Below are 24,011 nucleotides of genomic sequence, written 5' to 3' on the forward strand. Positions count from 1 at the left end.
TGCACAGCAGGTTGAACTGAGGCACTTCACCTGTCCTACAAACGTCAATGGCTATTTGACACACTACGGGTGATAAGCAGGAGAAATCTGTGAATGTAGTAAGATGCTGAGGGAAATTAGAATTTTAATGTAGGAAACGACAGACTATTTTTTAACTTACAGTGAGCGGAAAACTATGTAAGAAAGGTGGAATATGAAGAATTCATGTGATAATTTCACCAGTTCAGTACTTTTACTTACGAAAACGGATTTCATAGACTACACAACTAATTACACACAGTAGTTTTAAATAACTTAGTATGTGTTTGGACTGTATGTGACGAATTGCTCATTGTATCGATATTTTAATGATTTGATTGCGACTGCTCGAAAAATCGATACCGATCGTCACTTTTATTTGTACTATCAAGACAAACAAAGTTTATGGGCATACTAATTACATTTCAAATAATTTAACTTTATTTGTCCTCTTGGAATCCTAATACTTTGATCCTAATACGTTTTTCTATGTTTTTAGGTGGAAATCGGTCGCAAACTCCGGTAGCTCAACTGCAGCGGTGAGTGTTTTTCATTTCTAACGCAAGACACTGAAGTTGCTGTCCTGGAAACATTTTACTTATTATGTATAATTGATGAATTGGTGATGAACTAACCTAACATCATACGACTTACTCTGCTGTTAGCAGACAGTGCAAGAACAAGGTATTGAGCGTGAAAGCGCAAATTCACTAAGTTTTTAACTATCTCAGAGATTAATATGTTTTTATAACTATCGCACTTCTGGTGGCCCTTTATAAACTTCACCTGGATCGTGTTTCGGGCTGCGATGCTTTTAAATGGGCTCTCCGAAGAATATCTATCTGATCGATAAGGGATCGTTACCGTTTGAGTAATGGCGGAGGAATCGAAAAGCTTAAAGCAGGGCAGGTCCTTTTTGTGTTATCACGACATAGCTGAGAGAGTGTCACAGATATTGTAAGAGAGTTGATGTGGTAATCAGTAAAATAGTTATTTTTCATTGCGGCGAGATCTTTTTATGCAATTTCAATCAGCACCAGTCGCTACCTTCCCTAACGAATGCTGAAAATCTTGCTGACTGGCACGGAAAAAGGGAGAAATGATTGTCTCGATAAAATAAGCGAAATCAGAGCTCGCACGGGAAGCTCTAGGTGTTCAGTTTTCCTACATACTATTCGATAGTGGAGCGGTAGCGAAATAGTCCGAAAGTGATTCTATGAACTCCCTATCAAAGAAATAGACGGTAATTGCAGAGTAATAGTGTAGATGTAGGCCGAGACGTGAGGTGTCACCTGTATATGAGTGTTGAAGTTGAAGCTCAAGGGTAGAAGAAAACACGCGTTTTCGTAGTTCCGGACTGCTGAGCTGCAGCCTGCAGATTCTCGCCATATCCGCCTCATCAGATGGGCCTCCACTGCTGATCGAACAGCGACCGCTGCAGAAATTACGGCCGAAGTGGCGACGTGAATCTAAACTAGGGTCACGAGGAATCGGCAGTTTGCTGGAAGCTCCTCTCCGGGCAACCTCACCACTGTACAAGTTGCCTCTCATGGTGTAGCGTCGCATGCAACAGGAGGAAGGAGTTAAGCGAAGTTATATTTAATGATGAGAACAACTGCTGATAGAACAATCTCACAAGAAGTAGCAAATTACAGGCGTATGTCATCCAGCGTGATGTATGACGAATACTGGGCGTTATGGTGAAGGAAACAGTAATCAGAAAGACTATTATCTGGTTTCTACTGATCACACATTGCACACGGAATACCTATACATCACAAGTGACACTGACGTTTGCGCGAAAAAAAAAGTCTCTATATAAGAATGGTGCCAACCCATGCACTTAGAATCGATTCTGAGCTACAGTTCTCTAGCATGGCGAATTTGCAGCATCTGCCATTAGCCCACTAACTTTGCACGGAAACCATCAGAACTTTCGTACTTGACGTGCGGGATGTGTGTCGGATGACGTAATATGTTCTTAAGCCTTCGCGGAACATTTGCCCTTGGGAATTTCATCATTAAACTTAACCGTGACACACAACACACTGTAGATGAACGATATTTTTGGGATCTTCTCTGTCTGATCTATCATTCCATCCTTAACTGTGAACCACAGTAACAAACAGTGCTCATTAGTCAATGGGAGAGGCTTGTGTGGGTTACCCCATTGGTAAGTGGATTACATTTCCCTAAGATTTTTCAAATAGATCTCTTTCTGTTATACTTATTTTTCTACAGTTTTATGTTATACTTTCACTTGTACTCATCCTAAATAACCAACGATTGTATTCTTTAGTAAATGACTAAATCAGCAGTTGATCGATCCTGAGCAAGTTGTATTTCTCTACAATTTATGGGCAGTACTACTCATTAACTACATCTGTGAATAGCCCCATAAAGTTTCAACGTTATCCACCAGACCTTTAGTATATCTTCGAACTTGGGAGCCACACAGGAAGGAATAAAAAAATTGTAAGGTTTCACGTTTTTCCATCAGAACGCAGCAGTTAGGAGAGAGTCACGAAGTCAGCTTCTAATAAGAAAACTTATGTTGCACTCTATGCAACTCCCATCAGTTTCTATACAAAGATCAATGACGCTTCAGAGTGAGAGGATTCATAATAGATCACAATGTCCAGTCTCGGGGAGCACAGGGTACGATGGCAGGATGCGTCTACAACGAGAAATCACTTGGTACGTCGGCGGCGGACAGGAAACGGTGAAAACCGTGTCGAAGAGGACTACAGAGTAGAACACAGAAGAATACATTCAGAGTATTATCTAGCCAGTTGTGCTGCCTTCAAGGAAATGAATGTTTCCTGCGCTAACACAGCGGAAAAATGCCCCATACTCAAAATTAGTTCGTCACACGAGAAGTATACAACATGTTTATAGAACATGTTTGCTCTCTCCGCGGATCAGACTTGTTACCAGACTCACCCATCTTCTTATTATGCTGTAATAGTGGTGCAACCTGAGGGTGTTACCTGCAACATCTGCCGAGCAGTTGTTGCAACGGGAACGATAAGAGCGTGACAGGAAGAAACTTTTTTTTTCCGAACGATCTCCGAGCAAGAACGCTGCCTGAATCCGAGCGATATGTGGCGATGTGCGATGATGTGGAGCGGACGACAACAGTTATCTCATATACTGCTGCACAGAGTAACTTGGAGACGTATGCTGGCTGACTCATATTAACGAACCTATATAAAGGTTACCAGCCTCGCTTTCACACACAAGGCAGGGTTAAAATAGTCACCAATCACCTGCCTTTAGAATTACAACTACTTTCACAATTTTTGCACCATGTACACTGCCCCCAAATACCTTCTACCCACATCCGCCAAAAATAAAACCGGATAAAAGTTCAAAGTCAGTAGGCAAAAAGGCCTAATCAAAACAGCACCACACTTCAAGTATCTCGTGAAAAAGTGTAATTTATTGGCTTCAGTTAAATTTCGCGCAGACCGTTTCGTAAACTTAACACCACCAACGCACTAGCTGCTTCACTCTAGAATATAATTCAGGGACTTTGCCTACTGGACGTTCGCACATTCAACACACAGCGAAATTCACCACGAAAATGGGGAATCACCGGAACAAGAATCAGTGCCCACGGAATGGAAAGCATCTATGATTTTTTATAAACAGTACTGGGAGAAATAACTTTCTTGTCAATGAATGACCGTACTCCTGACAATGAAATTTCCTTGGACATTAATAAATGGCTCCTAGATAGTTGCTGTCATTAAACAATAAGTAACCACAGTGTAAATGCAACTCGGAAGTTGTGAGAGGTTTCTCTCTAGTTTAACGCTAAGTTATGACAACCATTTAAAGGGGGTTGGTAGTGTTTAATTATTGAGAATTAGCTGAGAGAAGCATATCACAGAAGCAAATATTTATTTGCAATGCGGACGTTGTCGGGCATAGGCGATACACAAATACACTACTGGCCATTAAAATTGCTACACCAAGAAGAAATGCAGATGATAAACCTGTATTCATTGGACAAATATATTATACTGGAACTGACAAGTGATTACATTTTCACGCAATTTGGGTGCATAGATCCTGAGAAATCAGTACCCAGAACAACCACCTCTGGACGTAATAACGGCCTTGATACGCCTGGGTATTGAGTCAAACAAAGCTTGGATGGCGTGTACAGGTACAACTGCCCATGCATCTTCAACACGGAATCACAGTTTATCAAGAGTAGTGACTGGCGTATTGTGACGAGCCAGTTGCTCGGCCATCATTGACCAGACGTTTTCAATTGGTGAGAGATCTGGAGAATTTGCTGGCCAGGGCAGCAGTCGAACATTTTATGTCTGCAGAAAGGCCCGCACAGGACCTGCAACATGCGGTCGTGCATTATCCTGCTGAAATGTAGGGTCCCGCAGGGATCGAATGAAGGGTAGAGCCACGGCTCGTAACACATCTGAAATGTAACGTCCACTGTTCAAAGTGCCGTCAATGCGAACAAGAAGTGACAGAGACGTGCAACCTGTGGCACCCCATGCCATCACGCCGGGTGATACTCCAGTATGGCGATGACGAAAACACGCTTCCAATGTGCGTTCATCGCAATGTCGCCAAACACGGATGGGATCATTATGATGCTGTAAACACAACCCGGATTCATCCGAAAACATGACGTTTTGCCATTCGTGCACCCAGATTCGTCGTTGAGTACACCATCGCAGGCGCTCCTGTCTGACGTAGGGCCGGCCGAAGTGGCCGTGCGGTTAAAGGCGCTGCAGTCTGGAACTGCAAGATCGCTACGGTCGCAGGTTCGAATCCTGCCTCGGGCATGGATGTTTGTGATGTCCTTAGGTTAGTTAGGTTTAACTAGTTCTAAGTTCTAGGGGACTAATGACCTCAGCAGTTGAGTCCCATAGTGCTCAGAGCCATTTGAACCATTCTGTCTGACGTAGCGTCAAGGGTAACCGCAGCCATGGTCTCCGAGCTGATAGTCCATGTTGCTGCAATCGTCGTCGAACTGTGCATGCCGATGGTTGTTGTGTTGCAAACGTCCCCCTCTGTTGACTCAGGTATCGAGACGTGGCTGCACGCTCCGTTATAGCCATGCGGATAAAATTTCTGTCATCTCGACTGCTAGTGATACGAGGCCGTTGGGATCCAGCACGGCATTCCGTATTACCCTCCTGAACCTCCCTATTCCATATTCTGCTAACAGGCATTGGATCTCGACCAACGCGAGCAGCAATGTCGCGATACGATAAACCGCAATCGAGATAGGCTACAATCCGACCTTTATCAAAGTCGGTAACGTGATTTTAAGCATTTCTCCTCCTTACACGAGGCATCACAACAACGTTGCACCAGCCAACGCCGGTCAAATGCTGTTTGCATATGAGAAATCGGTTGGAAACTTTCCTCCTGTCAGCACGTTGTAGGTGTCGCCACCGGCGCCAACCTTGTGTGAATGCTCTGAAAAGCTAATCATTTGCATATCACAGCATCTTCTTCCTGTCGGTTAAATTTAACGTCTGTAGCACGCCATCTTCATGGTGTAGCAATTTAAAGGGCCAGTAGTGCAGAAAAGCTATCATCCAACTCTTATTTTAATTCCATGATTTTAGAAGGTGTCCACTTCGTTCTAAAACAGTTTTCCTGCTATTACTGATTCTTACACAAATTTGATTGTTCTTGTCACACTTTTTGCAAGAAGCCATAAACTTAGCGAAACTGCTTTGAATTTTTTCATTAGTACACAAAGCTTTATTGCACTGGTGTTCAACACTTAAGGACGGAAGTAACTTTCTCATGATGCGTCACAGCAAGCAACATAGCTCGATGAAACTTGGACCATACATAGATATAATTGCTAAAGCAGAGAACAGAAGTCAGCTGAAAACAATGCGCAAAGAGAGAAACAGAGACATCACTTGCATTGAAGACGTACTCTATGTGACCAGAGGTGGGAACACATAACGCACCCAGAAACATTGGCGAACACAATCGTTATGGTGGTCCATTTGCTATGTTGCGGGCATACTGACCTCCAGATCTTTGACCGTGGTACACTCTCTGGCGAACTTCATTATGACACATTGTGCTTTTTCAAGGGTGCATCAGGCACTGATTTCATATTTACGGATGACAATGCGCGACTGCATCGAACAGAGCAGGTGAAGGAGCTCTTGTAATGTGAGGATATTCGCTGAACGTACTGACCTGCTCGTTCCCTTAAGAAAGTGTGGGACGCCTTGGTATTGCGACAATCCAACACTTCTCAGCCACACTGGCGGTAGGATGGACCGCTCTTTCACAAGAACTCCTTACCAGTCTTGTGGCCAACATGAGAGGAAGTTGCACAGAAACCACTGCCGTTCCTGGTAATCATTAGCCCTATGAAAAACAATGTTTCATCTTTTGTAATGTACAGGTGACCATCATAGATCGCGGTGAGTGTGGTGTGACTTTTTTCAGTAAAAGTACCATTATTTTTTGCCTCATTGTGTATTTCTTTCAGTTCGGCCATACCTTATGCACTTTTTCTATTTATGGTTCAAATTTCATCAAGCTGTGTCACATGCAGGGACGCATCATGCGAAAGTAAGTTCGATTCTTACAATTTGCACATTGGTGGATGTCAGTGACCCTTTCAGTGTCATGTGGACTTGTCTTTTTTTCTTTTTTTTTTTGTGGTATATCATCAATCAACGCTAAAATTTTCCTAGTTCAAAAAGATGTACCACGAATTATTTGTACACTTATACGGATTTGGTGGTCTGTTCTTTCGGAGTATTTTCGGTGATGTCCGAAAGAACAGACACCATATCCATATAAGTATATATAGTTCTGGCAATGACCTTCTTCTTCTGTGCGGATGCACACATATTACCCGAACTCTTACGGGATTTGGTAAGAATGTCTTCCACGTGTAATGAGTGTGTTGGGTAGGTACACTAATGTAGTGTGTGGACATATAAGGCGAGAATGTGGGTATCGCGTGAGGCGTGCGCGAGATAGTCCCTGCAGTCGCGCTATTCTCTGTGCCTTCGGGGGCTCAGATGGAGAGAGCGTCTGTCATGTAAACAGGAAATCCCGGGTTCGAATCCCGGTCCGGATACACATTTTCACCTGTCCCCGTTGATACATATCAACGCCCGTCAGCAGCTGAAGGTATTAATATATAATTATAATTCTGAATTATTTCTGGATCGTCTCTACAGGGTTATGTAGAGGCCTTTTGAAAGAATTGGCAGTAGGTGTGAGCGTTGCAACTTGGAGTTTTTTTCAGACTTCAGATTCTAGCAGGACATGTAACAGAAAAGCTTGTCAAAGAATTTAGGGATCTATTCCTGACATCAAATTTTATGAGAAGTTCATATGAACATCAGTCCGAAAATCCTTTTTTAGGGAAGTATGAAAGGAATTGTTACTCATGGCAGGAAAATGATAAACTCACGAAACATATTTTCATTTATATAAATTGCTCTTAGTGACGCTCTGGTGCTCCCATGCTCGCCGTGAGCCTGTATTCCATACTTCGCTGTATCTGAATGAAAACTGTTGATGTGTTCCGTGCTTGACCGAATTAATTTTTGTTACGCTCCTTCAGAACAGAGACATTAGGTATGTGAGTTGGATACACCTAGAATTTAAGTCTTCGAATGAAAAAGTTCTTTGAACTCCAATCTGGCGATTGGGGAGGCCATGCAATGGATACGTTTCGACCAAGTCACCTTTTGGGAAACTGTTTTTCAGATACTTGCGAATTTTTCGTGTAAATTGAAGTGGAACTCCATCGTACATGAGCCATATTCGTTGAATAACGTGTAGAGGTACATCAAGTAAATGAATCAACTCATCTCCGAGAAATTGCATCTATGTATATCCAGTAAGACATTGCGGAAAGACGTAGGGGTCAGTTCGATCATCATCGAATTCTTTGCCCCATATTTTTGAGGCTAAACATCTCTTGGTGTCTGTCTCGTCGCACTTCATAATTCCAGACGTGGTTGTTTCGATAATGGTAGATGTCATCACGTGAAAAGTAAGCTTCATTGTTAAATGAGGTACGTGCTAGGAGCTGCAAAAATGTAGAAAGATCCCCTAACATAAGCTGACAGAATTATTCTTGACTGTAAGTCTGCCTATTTAATTCTTGTAAGCGTTGAAGGTGATACACGTAAAGATTATTTTCACGCAGAATGATCCTGCTCGTCAAATGATTAACACCCTCCTTTCTCGCAGTTCTCCTTGTGATAGTTCAGAGCTTCAGCCACAGTGCGAACAACCTGTATCTCACTGTCAGCTTGTCTCTCGCAGGCGTTCGTGATGTTGTAGAAACGCACACGCACAAGATAACTGCGTCCCAGGCTAACGTTCAGCAAGAAATTGACGTGCTGCGATTGCGTTTCCATCTGCTAGGCCGTACATAACGTGGTTATCCATTAATTCAGACAATGATTATATCGTTATGATGTGTTCTGGCTGAACTTACCGTACAACAGATCAAACAATAATGAGACAAAGCCAAACAAATGCCGTGACAAAATGTAAACAAAAAATTGAGTAAAAGCCCACATTTCAGTGACTTTACGCAATCAAGAGTCACTACAGGGATTTCCTTGAATGTGACGGAAATCGGTAAATGTATGTCCATGTACAGAGAAACAGACGACTACGATTTCAAAAAACCGGAATGACTTTTTCAGGAGAAAGAGCTTCTGCCCATAATGCTCCCAACGTTCTCAATAGGAAATAGGCCCGGTGGGACCGAAATGGCCAAGGCAGTATTTGGCAAACACGAAGACGAGCAGTAGAAACCCTCGTCGTATGTAGGAAGGCGTTACCTTTCTGAAATGTAAGCCCAGAAAGACTTGCCGTGAAGGGCAACAAAACGTGGCTTAGAATATCGTTGACTTACGGTTGTGCTGTATAGGTGCCGCGGATGACAACCAAAGGAGTCTTGCTATGTACAGAAATGGTACCCCAGGTTGTCTGGCTTAATGGCGGGCGACAGTCAGATTGGAAGCCCTCCACTTTCCAGGACATCTCCAGACAAACGTTCGGCCTGGAGTCTCACTGACTGGGGTATAATTGTCTTCAGCGAAAAGTCCCGCTTGGAACTGAGTCCTACCAGCGGAGACGTGTCTGAAGGTTTCACAGATAGCAGTGGGCTACCAACCCGACAGTCGCCCGCTATACTCCCGGACAACCAGTAGTGATGACCTGGGATACCACTTGTTTTCGAAGCTGGACCCCTTCGGTTGTCATCGGCGGCACTGTAACAGCACAGCGGTATGTCAACGATATTGCAAGCCCCGTTTTTCTGCCCTTCGTGGCAAACCTTCCTGGGCTTACATTTCAGCAAGATAATGCCTGTCCACACACAGCGAGAGTTTCCTCTGCTTCTCTTCGAGCTTGTCAAACACAATCTTGGCCAGCAACTTCACTGGATACCTCCCCAACTGAGAACGTTTGGATCATTGTGAGCACGACCAACCAACTCTGAATTTTGACCATCTAAGGCGCCAGTTGGAAAGAATTTTGCACGTGTTTCCTCAGGAGGACACCCAAAAACACTATCAATCAATGCCAAGCTGAATAGCTGCTAGCATTAGAGCCAGAAGTGGACCACTGCGTTATTGACCTATTCAGTGTAGCTCTTTCTCTTGAATAAATCATTACATTTTTATGAAATTGTAATCATTTGTCTGTTTGTACATCTACATAACATCTACTTACCTCCGTCCCAGTCGGATAATTCCGTCATAGTGCATTATTTGTCTTAGATTGTGTTTGATTAAATCTTTCTCAATATACGTATGTGAAGTGGTTTGCCATAACTCTGTCAGCCTACAGGGCATCCACCAGTATGATGTGTAAATTTATGTTGGACGTTTGGAATCACGCGGCCGCTACGGTCGCAGGTTCGAATCCTGCCTAGGGCATGGATGTGTGTGATGTCCTTTTGTTAGTTAGGTTTAAGTAGTTCTAAGTTCTAGGGGACTGATGACCACAGATATTAAGTCCCATAGTGCTCAGAACCATTTTTTTCATGTTGGACGATTGCTTGAGTATGATCACTTGGTGTAAGTACTCGTATAAGAGCAGCTGCTTGCATGCAAATTGTCAAAGGGAGCTCGAAGTAGTTGTGTGAAAACGAAATTTATATATGCATTTGTTGTGAACATGGCATACCCCCTCAGAAATTACAATGCTCCCATAGTGAGAAGACCTGGTATAGCATGTGGACTACTTGCTGATGGCCAGGGCCTAAATTTCCGGCAAACAGAGAGTAGCGTCGGTTCGCCGTTCTGATAAAAAGGGGAACAGGGCCTCTTTACTGGCGTGCGTGCCTAGTAGAGGGCGGGCAGAATGGGAGTGAGTGCAGGGGTCCCGCAGGTAATAATGCGGCTAATAGGGTTGCGACCCGGCGGCATCGGGGCGCGGCTAGCTCAGTTCTCCGTGAAAGCCGGCGCACGCCGCATTACCTGATGGCCAAAGTGGTATGGATCGCCGGGCCAGCCCCGTGGATCAGCCATCGGGCGGACTGCTCCATTCCAGCCCCGTGTACACAGACGTACGCATTAATCCCCGGCGCAGCGTCAATTGCGCGAAATGCTCGGCGCAATTGCCGTTTTGTACTCTGACGTGGGGTGTTACCGTGGCAGGAGCACATTAACATTCCTGCCTTTCAGCATCAAACCTGCAGCGTTCCGGGCATGATGCGTTGCTCTCATAGCCACTGGCACTCAATGCAGTCGTGCCAGTGTGGCAAGAGTAATTATACTGCGAGAGGTGCACTGAAATTATATGTCGGAGACAACGGCAGTTTGCATTTGGTGGTCTTATATCAACAACATCTACGATAAAATCTGGTTTGTCATCGATCTAGGAAAACACATTTCTCCCGAGTAACTAACACGGGTCCAGTGAAAGGTAGGAAAACTGGGAGCTGGTACTGAAAAGGTTATACTAAGAAAAAATTATGCCTCAGGAACAACTTATTTTACTCATGAAGGCCACTCCTAAGAAAAATAGCTTCTGTGGCAACGTCTGTTCGTAACTCTGTAGACGGCTCAAGTTTTCACCTACAACCTTGGCGCTTCTTAGCTGAAAGATGTCAAAAGCGCTGCCAAGTGTCACGGATTTCCTTAAGTTGACTCGACTGTAGGAGTACCTTAGTAGTAAAGAATACATACATTAAATCTCGATGTGGCATTTTTTCACTAATCTCAGTGTTTATGACGTCATATCTCGTAGACTATGTTCCATACAATGATATATGTGTGCAGGTGCATCCAGCGGCATACGTGGATACTGTCTGCAAAATCTGTTGCGAATATTGTTAGTAGGAAAGAAGTAGTAGAATCAAATGTCATGCACAATTCAGCAGTTTTCTGCGCACCGCAGGGTTTATGAACTACATGTGGTCCAAACATATAATTTAGTAGGTGAATTTAGCTGAATATGTGGATAACGTCTGCGAAACTTTTTGCGAATACAGTTGTTGTTTTTGGGGGAGGATTAGGGAAGGACGGGGAAGGAAGTCGGGCGTGCCCTTTCAAAGGAGCCATCCCGGCATTTGCCTGGAGCGATTTAGGGAAATCACTGAAAACCTAAATGAGGATGGCCGGACGCGGGATGAATATAGTTAGTAGAACAGAAGTACTAAATTTAAACGTCATGCAAAATGCGGAAGTTTTTCACGCATTTCAGTATTTTGATGTCATACCTCCTCAACTATGATAGGTAGGTGGTTCTTCTCCCCACAGCGATTGTTGCCTGACAGTAAGAGTTTTCTGTACCAAGTTTTGTTCAAATCGGTGAAGTAATAAATAAAAAGCACCAGTTTGCAGTAGTTTAGGAGGAGACATAGAATATACACACTTGCATAAGACTATTTTTATAATACTTGTGGATTACATACTTTTATGGTTGTGAAGCTTAACCATAAAACAATGAATTACTTACGTGTCAAACTGACACCAGAAAAGTAATGCAACGTGAGTCAAGCAAGAGCCGACCTTATATTAATACATGGCAACGAACAAGATTACACGATGAGAAGATATCAGACGCCTTCATGAACATTTAAACCCGAAACCCTTCAGAGCTCTGAAGATAACCATTTTGATAAAAAACGATAATATTTAATAAAAGAATTATTAACCCATTCACAGCTAAAATTTATTTTGCACGTAGCCAAAAAATAAAAATAAAAGGTCAAAAACTGTCTTCCTTTGTGAGAAAATAATTCACTTCCATAACCAAACAAAATTTAAGCTGACAGATTCTGAAAATCGCTAAAGTGGGACACACGTGACCCAAAAACCACGCTAGATCAATATTTTCATGTGAACTAGGATTTTCAGAATTAAATATTTAATTTTAGAATGGTTTTATTGCAATGACAATTGTAGAGGAAGTATAGCCAATCAGGACCGAAACACATTTATCCTTCTGAAAACGAAATACGTGAAATATGGCACAAGTTTCCGACATACCATTTGAAGATAGCTTTGACGTGACACACACCAGTGTTTCCTACATTCTATGAAGTTTTCTGGGGCATATACGGCCCAGTGCATAATATTATATATAAACCAGTAGAGCCACTGAAGTGTGTAGTAATGTTTCAAAACAATTTCCGTGGTGTGTAAGAAAGCAAAATTAGTTGTTCCAGACATTCTTGGAATCGAGAAAATGATGAATCGAACTGATTTTCGTGAAGCAAGTGCACTGTGCCACCTAGATACATATACCACCTCATTTGATCGCTCAAGTCGTCTGTATATGCAACCCTAGGTCCGTAACATTCTTCTCCAATTTCGAAAGCTCTTGCTATATGCCATGACTAGATGCAAATGAGATTTAGAAGACCCAACGCTCAAAACTGCATATTACTGTAGGGGGGACATACGAATCCCATCAACCACGAAGGGGTTAAACCTTAAGAAAACATAGAACACGCCAAAACGAAAGACGATACCAAACTCCTTAGCACAACACAAAAAATCCAATTAGATTTGCTTTGCAATTTTACAAGTAATACCGCACACCACTAGAGTAGACTGCGCTGCTCTAACGCTGCAGAAGCCGACGAAGTCTTGCAACAAAATAAATTTAGTTAAGGTTCGTCTGCTACAAAGACATGGGTCACTGGCTGTTGAATATAAAAATATTCTGGGAGGCCAGAATTGTGCTTGGATAGCTCAGTTGCTATAGTACTTGCCCGCGAAAGGCAAAGGTTCTGAGTCCGAGACTCGGTCTGGCACAAAGCTTTAATCTGCCAGGAAATTTCATCCTGAGGGGCACCTCTCCACATTAACTGACCTTGGGGATCCGCTGGTGGTGCCGGCCACTGTCTGGTTCTCATTGGAGCCTTCGAAATTCCAACAGGCAGATGTGAATATCGGACGAATCGCGGCTCTTATTTAGGGAACCGTTGCACTGGCCAACTGGTGCACGAAAACTCTAAACACTTAGAGGTGGCCGGCCGGTGTGGCCGTGCGGTTCTAGGCGCTTCAGTCTGGAACCGCGTGACCGCTACGGTCGCAGGTTCGAATCCTGCCTCGGGCATTGATGTGTGTGACGTCTTTAGGTTAGTTACGTTTAAGTAGTTCTAAGTTCTAGGGGACTGATGACCACAGATGTTAAGTCCCATAGTGCTTACAGCCATTTGAACCATTTGAACTTAGAGGTGGGTCTGCTTGGAGAGCACTCTTAAAAAGCCGCAGGCGGATCATGTCGTTCGCTCTAGTGCTGTACCACCGGACTTATTGTTAGGTTCGTCACAGATAATGATAGGGGGCAAACTCAGTCGACACGATCCGATACATGGCTCTTAAAGGAAAATGCATTTTTTTGAAACAGCTCGTTCTTTCCTCACAGGATATCTAGCATGTGAGGAAGCGGATTTTGCGTTCCTAGATTTATGGAAGGATATCGATTCTGCACCATGTTCTCGACTGACTACGATTATCTGAATAATTTTTGCTCCATTCGATGTTCTCCACCGCGCTTTTAACGAATTATCTCCTTCTTTTTCTCTACCCTGTATACAAAAGATTTGTCAGACGGGGCCTCCAGCACCACCATATAGTTCATTAAATATGCTGGAGTTTACAGGGACGTTTCATCACTCCATGACTGAAAAAATTTCACGTAGTGTGTTGGAAAGTAGCTCTGTTTCATTGTTAAAACTGTAAGACGAAGATGCCAAAGGAACCAGACTCGTATGGTGTATCCTGACTAATGTAGCTCACTAGATGAATCTTTGACTGACATAAGCCATTTGAACCATCACACTGGACGACGAGTGTTCACTAGGAGCGAAAATTTGACTCACTGTACCCCAAGGAAGCGTAATAGGGAAGCTGAGGTTGTATATAGAGTGCAGAAAAATAAACAGATAAGATCGGAGCAGGTTAGTGGACTTCGGGCCGAGTACAATTTTCCAAATATCAACAGACTGGAAACGCACTTTTCTGTAGCTGTTTTAAAACGAAAAGCATTCAGCTATGAGCAAGGCAGGCAAACGTGTTTGGGTCTTTCTATCAGTGTGGTTCTGCCTGACAATGTTGCAGTTAGGCTACGACATTACAATGCCTTTGGCGTAGCTGATTTAATCGTCAAGCCTTATGAAAGAAACATCACAGAAATTTCGCGTCTAAAGTAACAAGCCATTGAATATATTTTAAACTTTGGCTAACTTCGACCATTCAGCTGAAACCAGCATCTTCTGCTAATTCCATTAGTAACTGTAGTCTACAGCGTAACAGACATCATCTGGTGAAAATTAGTTTAAATGAAAACTCCTCCACATGCCCTTCGCTGAGTGGCTGTCATTTTATGGCCGTATATCCAAAACGATGCGTTTTTTACCTACGGTTACCTGGAAAAGTTTTAACTGATTCAATGTCTGTTATCACTCTCTTCCTTATCAGCTATTTTTCTCCACTTCATACATAAAATATTTATCCTCTACTGCCTCCAGTACCCTCAGATTGTTCATTAATTATGCTTTAGTCTACAGGTATGTGGCTCCTGTCGTTGACTATAGAAATTACAGAATAATGTCAGAATTTTCACTAAGGGAAGCTCTCCTTCATTGTTATAACTACAAGACCAAGAGTCGATAGAATTTGATTACAAAGTCAGCACTATACATTTGTACTCTGTCACATTGAATATTTGAAGGCAATACTACGATGGAATGTGAGATGGAACGAATACATCAAATCAACAATAAGGAAGGCAGAGCTTTCTCGGTGATTAGGCCACTTGATCTTCTTCCACAATTTTCTTCAGTAATCCACCTTCTGACCCCTGTGTTGTAGTCTTATGATTTCAGATGACAACTGAATAAGACTCTCATTCCATACCAAAACAACCGTGGCATGTACCTGCCAGCTGGTAAAATTACTACTTAATCACCATTCCTAAGGGAAAGAGTAGCCACTCTCTCTGCAGAAGAGATATTGTTCCGCCTCGGGCGAGCCAGACGAAAGGCGTGGGGCACTTAGTGCCTAATTTCTTCTGCTAAGTCCTCAGGCTGTTTACTGCATGTTCTACAGAACAGAAATTCCGTAACCGCAAAATCTCTTGGGAGTTGGAGCAAAATTTAAACTTTTCTCCAACACCGTCACTGTAGACTCATTTCTTTAGTTCAAAGTATAGTTGTAATGCGCTGACGTGTACCCCTTCTGTGTTTAAGGTAAGTGAATACTCCGAGAGGCATATTCGTCAGGCTTTCGAGTGTGGACCGTACCCGAAGATGTATGAAGAAGAGCATAGATATGTGCCTTTTGTTTCTTGTGCTTATGAAGCCTTGCAAATACAAAATTCTGTGTCACTGTGGTTACGCTTACATAGGCCCGATGATTGACACAAGTCATGACATTTGCATGGAACATACGGCGTCATACGAGGCTACAGCGGCCTGAAAAATAGCTGGCAGACAACGGGAGACAAATTTTACAATAAGTTGATAGTTTCCGGTAGGTCAAGTTTTTTGGGACAGCGGAAAATGTTCCTATCGGGGCACAAGAAATGTGAATATGCTGCTCTTCATTAACGGACTGCGTTTTATTAGCAGGACACTTAGAAAATGTAACAGAACTACTAAGGAGACTGCGTACACTACACTTGTTCGCCCTCTTTTAGAATAATGCTGCGCGGTGTGGGATCCTTACCAGATAGTACTGACGGAGTACATCGATAAAGTTCAAAGACAAGCAGCACGTTTTGTACTATCGCGAAATACGGGAAAGAGTCACAAAAATGATACAGGATTTGGGCTGGACATCCTTAAAAGGAAGGCGTTTTTCGTTGCGACGGAATCTTCTCACGAAATTCCAATCACCAACTTTCTCCTCCGAATGTGATATATTTTGTTTACAGCAACCTACATAGGGAGAAACGATCACCAAGATAAAAGAAGGGGAATCAGAACTAGTACGGATACATATAGGCGTTCATTTTTTCCGCGCGCTATTCGAGATTGGAATAATAGAGAATTGTGCAGGTGGTTCGATGAACCCTCTGCCAGACACTTAAATGTGATTTGCAGAGTATCCATTTAGATGTAGGTGACTGAAAAGTGGGATACCAAGTGCGTCATTCGACTTTCCTCACTACCTTTAACAATTTTTGCAAAATATTGACATGCTAACATATTCGCACTCTTTTTAACATGCAACTCACCTCCCTCTACATCCTCACTCACTCATTTGGCCCAACTCAATTTCATTATTTCTTTGTGGCTCTCCAACATTCTCCTGTCACTGTCAATGTCTCACTCTTGTTCTTACTGCTACTATCTCATTCATTCCTCCACACTATTGCTGTCGCTTGCCTTTGTCACCATATCTTTTGTAGTGTTGGCAGAAGAGCCAACACTGTGTTTCTACAGGAGGCCGAAATGCACGCGTTTAATTACACGCTGACTGCCGTGAGGTCTGGAACAGGACAATATCTTGAGAATTGCAAATAAAGTACGTTGATGATGTAATACTTAACTTTAATCCACAATTGTAGAACATCTCTCTTGACGGTACATGTTATAACCACAATATATATAGCAAAGGATTATGGCGCCTTGCTAGGTCGTAGCAGATGTAGCTGAAGGCTACGCTAACTATCGTCTCGGCAAATGAGAGCGTATTTGTCAGTGAACCTTTCCTAGCAACGTCGGCTTTACAACTGGGGCGAGTGCTAGTACGTCTCTCTAGACCTGCCGTGTGGTGGCGCTCGGTCTGCTATCACTGACAGTGGCGACACGCGGGTCCGGCGTATACTAATGGACCGCGGCCGATTTAAAGGCTACCACCTAGCAAGTGTGGTGTCTGGCGGTGACACCACATCTTTCTCCTCCTGAATGCCATAGACTTTGTCTCTCGTTGTCAACAGCTATCGCCCACTTCCATTTTATCTTTCTGTTTATTCCTCTCCCACAAGCACTGTCTCCTTCACTCTTTTCACAGAGTTCTTCTTTCACTGTCTGGTTCCATTACCACTGTATCCCTCTCTTTCTCTCACACTGCCTTACCTCCTTCGCTCTTTCTATACAACAACCACTATCTTCCAATATTTATTACTTTTCCTTCTGTTTCACACTAGCACCGGCTCCTTCCCTTTCAGCATAAAGAATGGCGAATACGTTCGCAAACCAAAATTTTTGCGAGAATTTTAAAGGAACTGAGGAAGTTAGAATGAGGCAGCTGGTATCTCAATTTTCAGTCAAGGTCTTTTAATGAAGAGGAGCATGTTCGCCTTCTCTTGTGCTCCGAAAGCAGCACCTTTCCGCTGGTTCCCATCTTTTCCTGCCACAGCATTACTTGATGGGTCAGTAAAATATTGATAGTTTACTTGTGTGAAATTGAATTACACTTCAGACCGAATTTCACGAGCACAGGAGTTTTACATGTGCTTTAGTACTACAAAATGGAATTCCCGAAACTTTTCTGATGATAAGGGAGACACACTTTATAAACCACTTCTTCGCTTCACACCGCATTTTACGTGCGTGTCTTACGTGCACACGTACGTTAAATTTGAACCTCTGTACCTCGGAAATGGATATAGCTAACTAGAAAATTTTAAGGGTTGTTCCAGACCGGTATCCTAGGAATATATCGGGAAAATTACAGCCATTCGCTGTGCATAGTCGCGTTGGAATACGCAGCTGCAGTGGAATATGCAGCTGTGGTGGAATACGCAGAGCTGGGGTTTGGTCCACTGCTGGCGACAAGGAGAAAAAAAAATTAATGAAATGAAATAAAAACTAAAAACTTTTATGGGGGTTTTCCTAGGAATTGGCTTTTATCTAATGGGATCTCCATAAGGCCAATCAAGCCCACCATAGACAACATCAGTGCAAAAAGAACCAACAGAAATGCTCCATTTGCCTAAGCAGGAGGATGTAAGTAGTATTCAAACTTAAATCCTGTACTGTACAATGGTGACACTAAGATGATCGTTCTGTTGGGTATGCAAATGCTCCCTAGCCCAAGGACTACCCAAAACATTGGACCCTACGTTTTTATTGCCAATAGAACCCCAGGCCCAAAGTATGAACACCAAATATCCTGATTTTATGCGCGGCGTTTTGGAGCATATTGGGAAGCATGTTGTCGCATACATACCGACAAGGTCGTAACTTAAGTTTATAGGCAGTCAAGTTGATTAACAGAAGCTAGGATTCCCTCCTTTGCAAGTTATTGAACACTGTACTATTGCCCACCACAGCTCATTATTCTCTGGTGCAGCCGGACCAAGTTTTTGAAGATGGTCTTCGACAGCACCACATCGTTGGAGAGGATGAGCTGCTATGCACCGAGTGACAGGCCGAATCCTTGGGCAGCACCTGTGGAGGGGAGCATGCACCACGCACATTAAAGGGGCCTACATAGAACGGCTGTTTGCAACTTTGGCATCAGTCTTTGGAGGGAGTCAGCAGCAGAAGTGTCGCTTGTGAAGATGGCAGACAGAGGGATTACCGAAATTTTGAGTCCAGGTGATTTTACAACTGGGCAGCAATCCCAATCAGATCAGCTAGAATTATAACACCAAGAAAATCTCCGCATACTTTAAAATGGTCAGAATGCAGGAATGCATATGAATGCAGTTCGATTCACTGTACATCTTTGCGACTAATCTTATAAGTGAGTCAACCTATCTTTGGAAAGTAACCAATAAATAAAGGAAGAAACAGTAGCTTTTTAAATGTATTGCTACTCAAGAATGCTGAAAATTAGTTGCGTACATCGAATAACAAATTAAGAGCTACTTAATCGAAATGATAAAAAAAGAACGGTATAATACCGATTGGCTGAAAAAAGGGGTCGGTTGACAGGATATATTCTGCACATGAAGGTTTTGTCAATTTAGTTATGAGAGAAAATATGGAGGGTAAAAATAGTTAAGGGACAACTACAGCAAGCATGCTGAGGTGCATGTAGGTTACAGTAGCTAAGCAGAGTTCAATGATCTGATGTAATTCAACTTCCCTTGACAATTATGAGTCTCAACTTTATCTACGATAATGGGAAGCTACAGCAATCAACTAAGATTTGTGAAGGAGCTGGTACTTGAACGCGGGTCTTCTGCTTATTAGGTAGATGTATTAGCCAGTTCACCACCTTAGCAGTATAGGTAATAAAGTTGCATGGACTACCTCAGTCCAATGCCCTGCCTAACACAAATTTCAGTCACGCCTTCAGCCTGTTTTCCCCTGTTGTTGACGATTCTGAGTGTTCTGTTTTAGTTTTGTACTTCGTATGATGTTTCTTCGTTGACTACGTAAGACAATATCTACACTCCTGGAAATTGAAATAAGAACACCGTGAATTCATTGTCCCAGGAAGGGGAAACTTTATTGACGCATTCCTGGGGTCAGATACATCACATGATCACACTGACAGAACCACAGGCACATACACACAGGCAACAAAGCATGCACAATGTCGGCACTAGTACAGTGTATATCCACCTTTCGCAGCAATGCAGGCTGCTATTCTCCCATGGAGACGATCGTAGAGATGCTGGATGTAGTCCTGTGGAACGGCTTGCCATGCCATTTCCACCTGGCGCCTCAGTTGGACCAGCGTTCGTGCTGGACGTGCAGACCGCGTGAGACGACGCTTCATCCAGTCCCAAACATGCTCAATGGGGGACAGATCCGGAGATCTTGCTGGCCAGGGTAGTTGACTTACACCTTCTAGAGCACGTTGGGTGGCACGGGATACATGCGGACGTGCATTGTCCTGTTGGAACAGCAAGTTCCCTTGCCGGTCTAGGAATGGTAGAACGATGGGTTCGATGACGGTTTGGATGTACCGTGCACTATTCAGTGTCCCCTCGACGATCACCAGTGGTGTACGGCCAGTGTAGGAGATCGCTCCCCACACCATGATGCCGGGTGTTGGCCCTGTGTGCCTCGGTCGTATGCAGTCCTGATTGTGGCGCTCACCTGCACGGCGCCAAACACGCATACGACCATCATTGGCACCAAGGCAGAAGCGACTCTCATCGCTGAAGACGACACGTCTCCATTCACGCCTGTCGCGACACCACTGGAGGCGGGCTGCACGATGTTGGGGCGTGAGCGGAAGACGGCCTAACGGTGTGCGGGACCGTAGCCCAGCTTCATGGAGACGGTTGCGAATGGTCCTCGCCGATACCCCAGGAGCAACAGTGTCCCTAATTTGCTGGGAAGTGGCGGTGCGGTCCCCTACGGCACTGCGTAGGATCCTACGGTCTTGGCGTGCATCCGTGCGTCGCTGCGGTCCGGTCCCAGGTCGACGGGCACGTGCACCTTCCGCCGACCACTGGCGACAACATCGATGTACTGTGGAGACCTCACGCCCCACGTGTTGAGCAATTCGGCGGTACGTCCACCCGGCCTCCCGCATGCCCACTATACGCCCTCGCTCAAAGTCCGTCAACTGCACATACGGTTCACGTCCACGCTGTCGTGGCATGCTACCAGTGTTAAAGACTGCGATGGAGCTCCGTATGCCACGGCAAACTGGCTGACACTGACGGCGGCGGTGCACAAATGCTGCGCAGCTAGCGCCATTCGACGGCCAACAACGCGGTTCCTGGTGTGTCCGCTGTGCCGTGCGTGTGATCATTGCTTGTACAGCCCTCTCGCAGTGTCCGGAGCAAGTATGGTGGGTCTGACACACCGGTGTCAATGTGTTCTTTTTTCCATTTCCAGGAGTGTATTATTGAACTGCGTACTGAAGTGAGATCGCCTATCAGGTAATCAGCGGACGACGAGATGATGATGTGAACATTAGTCTGAAAACGCAGCAGCGTTCAACTAGAGGGAAGGGATTTGTAAGCGTCTAAATGATAACTGATTAATTGCACTGCAGAACTAAAACTTAGCACGTGGTAGCAAAAGATGAAAAGTTTTCAAATGCCATAGGGCCAATGGAAACAGCCACGTTCGACGCCCAAATTAACGCTTTCTTCCTTCCCATTCAGCTACGAGACAAGGGAGACAGCGGCGTAACAGCACCTCAGCACTGCTTTGCGGTCGAACTACTCAAGCGCGCGAATTCTGTGCTAATCAGCGACCACTGTTATCGAAGTTCGAACGGCCGCCACGGAACTAGTCTGGAAATTTCCCAGAACAAACTTACTTTGTGCAAGTGCGAAGGAACGTTCAGTGCACTCCTGGCTCCCTCGCTGTCTCATAAAACGGCCAAGGAAGCAGTCACTTGCTTATAGTCAGTAATTGTATAACAGGTATGCAGCTGTTAAGACTTGAGTCAGGGCCTACGCACAGTATAATTCGTAGTATAATAGGAAACGTCAATAGACGTCGCAACGATTATTTATTTCTGAAGTTTGACATTGTCAAGGGGGAGACGGCGGTATAAGTAATGTATTAAATAAATTCTTCTATTATAAAAAATCCTTTAACCCCTAGAGTGCCATTTGCAGTATACGGTTAAGGCACGATGACTAGTTTCTGTTGATTCCTACAACAGTCTTCAGTTATGTAAAATATGAAGGAAAAGTAGTCTAAGAAAATTGTATACGATACAGTAGGATACAAAACAGCTGAACCAATTATACAATTAGAAGCAACTGCAATAGTAGAAAGGAACATGTAACATATCCAAATGGTTCAAATGGCTCTGAGCACTATGGGACTCAACTGCTGTGGTCATCAGTCCCCTAGAACTTAGAACTAATTAAACCTAACTAACCTAAGGACATCACACACATCCATGCCCGAGGCAGGATTCGAACCTGCGACCGTAGCGGTCTTGCGGTTCCAGACTACAGCGCCTTTAACCGCACGGCCACTTCGGCCGGCTAACATATCCACTGAACATTAATGTATAACTACTACAATAATGCTTTTAAGACGACACATTACTTACACAACACTGTTAAGTGCATTTGTTATATGCTCACTTTTACTATCAGGGTTGGCTCTCCTTATACAATTTGTACAGCTGTTACACATTTATCTATATCCTGCTCTATTCAACCAAATTTTCAAAGACCACTTTCCTTCTATTTGTTTACAGATCTGAAGTTGGCTGCAGAAAACAACCGAAATTAGTCATGCGCGTTAACTACATACTGGACATTGCGGTCCGTCCTTAAAAGTTTTTATAATAAAATTTTTACTCAATACATTATTTACCTATTAATTATACTGACCGATTTCAGTCTGACCACCTTCAGACAGCAAGTTCCTTGACGTATCGAGCCGCTTCGTACAGCTGGAGCGCATACCAAAAGTACCATTCGACAAGTATATTTTCCAGTAAGCCCAACGCGCTCTGCGAACCGTCTCCACACGTGAAGGAGCTGGTCTGAAGACGATCGCTTTGACTAAAACCGGTTATCACAATTAATAAACAACTAGCTGTCGCGATCTTGACTGACTGTTTCTGTTACACTGTCAAACACAGTCGCTGTTGTTCCGCTATTATATAAAAAATTATTATGTAATTGGTTACTTAAGTCATTGTCCTGTAAATAAAACAGGAATTATTACATAAATTCATTGTACACTTATGCTTATTAACGTTGATTCGTCGTTGAGTGTGTCGTATGCTTAAGTGATGAACGTCGAACCTCCAGGCCGCCAAAATAAACCCGCTGTGTTGGTCTACTTCTTTGTTGAGTCCTTTCATTTGCTTCTTTTCGATAAATATTACGTGTAGTCTGATTGGGGTGGAAGGGTAGTTGTGGAGTGGACTGAGGGGGGGGGGGGGGCGGGGTAGAGGGGGTGAGGTCCCTTAGATTTATTGAGTCCACAGCTCGTGGTCTAGTGGCTTTCGTCGCAGCCTCTGGATTTCGGGGTATTGGGCTCGTTTCCCGGCCGGGGCGGCGATTTCCTCCGCCCGCGGACTGGATGTCTGCGTTGTCCTCATCATCTCATCATCGTTCGGGAAGTGCCGAGACTGGAAATGGAAAGATTTGGAACTTGTACGCCCTGATGACAACGATGTTGTGCGCCCAAGAAACGAACATCAGCATGATCATCGTCATCATCTTAGGTTTACTGAGGGCTAATGCGCTTGGTTTTCAGGAACTTGAGATCCGTTCAGTTCCATGCCTTTCAGAGGCCACAGCATTGTGACGATTTCTACTACGTACACATGAGGTCGACTGCATGGTACCACTGCCTACTAACAGCTCATACAGGAAGCTTCTTAGCCGCGTGTAAGGCATACGGCTAATTAGCTCTATGCTAGAACTCACAAATGCTGTGAATGGAAACAGTAACTTTGTCCAATCTCTTCTTCTCTATATATAAAAGCCCCTGCTCGCGTCTTTGTGTTTATTCGGGCTAATATCAGGTAGTACTGTTGTGACTGGTCTTTGGTCTTTACTAGGAGGTTTACTGATTTATGAGCTAGCTATATTACACTACTGGCCATTAAAATTGCTACACCACGAAGATGATGTGCTACAGGAGAGAAATTTAACCGACAGGTAGAAGATGCTTTGTTATGCAAATTATTAGG

General features: G+C 43.8%; 1 long non-coding RNA gene across 1 annotated transcript in view; it reads left to right on the forward strand.

Moving 5' to 3' along the window:
- The window catches only part of LOC124777867, a 523,503-nt gene that overhangs the window by 154,251 nt on the left and 345,241 nt on the right, over window positions 1-24,011 (forward strand). Inside the window, exon 2 of the long non-coding RNA XR_007015791.1 lies at window positions 518-557. This is a non-coding gene — a long non-coding RNA (uncharacterized LOC124777867). The remainder of the gene's footprint in view (window positions 1-517; window positions 558-24,011) is intronic.

The sequence above is a fragment of the Schistocerca piceifrons genome, chromosome 2 (genome assembly GCF_021461385.2).
Source record: "Schistocerca piceifrons isolate TAMUIC-IGC-003096 chromosome 2, iqSchPice1.1, whole genome shotgun sequence".
NCBI lineage: Eukaryota > Metazoa > Arthropoda > Insecta > Orthoptera > Acrididae > Schistocerca > Schistocerca piceifrons.